Source organism: Hippocampus comes, unplaced genomic scaffold (genome assembly GCF_001891065.2).
Source record: "Hippocampus comes isolate QL1 unplaced genomic scaffold, H_comes_QL1_v1.1 C16738354, whole genome shotgun sequence".
NCBI lineage: Eukaryota > Metazoa > Chordata > Actinopteri > Syngnathiformes > Syngnathidae > Hippocampus > Hippocampus comes.
Genome location: NW_017837878.1, coordinates 1 through 772, shown reverse-complemented (window position 1 = coordinate 772; position 772 = coordinate 1). Strand labels below are relative to the sequence as shown.

At 45.3% G+C, this 772-nt stretch overlaps 1 long non-coding RNA gene across 1 annotated transcript; it reads left to right on the top strand.

The window, feature by feature from the left end:
• The first annotated feature begins 189 nt into the window (after nt 1-189).
• LOC109509032 (uncharacterized) lies at nt 190-654 on the top strand. The gene is made up of 2 exons (XR_002166849.1): nt 190-374; nt 474-654. It is a non-coding gene; the product is annotated as an uncharacterized LOC109509032 (long non-coding RNA).
• The last annotated feature ends 118 nt before the right edge of the window (nt 655-772 follow it).

The following is a 772-nucleotide window of genomic DNA, read 5'->3' as shown; positions in this document are numbered from 1 at the left end:
AATTTTTTTTTTTCTCAAAAATTCTAAAATAAAATGTCGGAATGAATTGATGTTGTTTTGTTTCTTTCTTCTGCTTTCGGCATTATTGGACCGCTTCCAACCATTCCAAGTTGCGCTCATTCCAGGTCATCGAATGTCATTGCATATTTTTTCATTGCGCCTCTCGGCCCTCACACGCAATTTCTCCACGAATTGCGTTCTCTCCTTTCCTTGGGATTTTTCTTCTGTCCAACGTGGCCACTTTCTCTCCTCAGGGTTCCTTCCTGGTCTACCAGATCGATTCGGACGACGAAGATGACGTCAAGTGTTACATCACCAAAGGGATCCCCCAAAACTCGCCGGTCAAGGTGCTGGTTCGCGTCTACGTGGTCAAGGTGACGAATAAACACATCAAAAAGGCTTTTTTTTCCGGCAGGCGGATGGAAATGAACGCAGATTCTGTCACATCGTGCGGATTGAATTTCTTGTCGCAGGGCAGCAATCTGGCTCCCGCTGACCCCAACGGCAAAGCCGACCCGTACCTGCTGCTCCGCGTTGGGCAACAGTGTCAAGACACCAAAGACCGCTACATCCCCAAACAACTCAACCCTGTCTTTGGGGAGTGAGTCGCAATTTTGTTTTTCGAACAGCTTTTTTCCTTAACCGCAGTCGTACGACACACAAAAAAAACTTTCTCTCGCAATTTTCTGAGTATGACACGATACACTCAGGAATCCACTATTTGCTTTTTTTCTGCATCTGACAATCCAAGGCTTGTTTTTTCTTTTTTTTT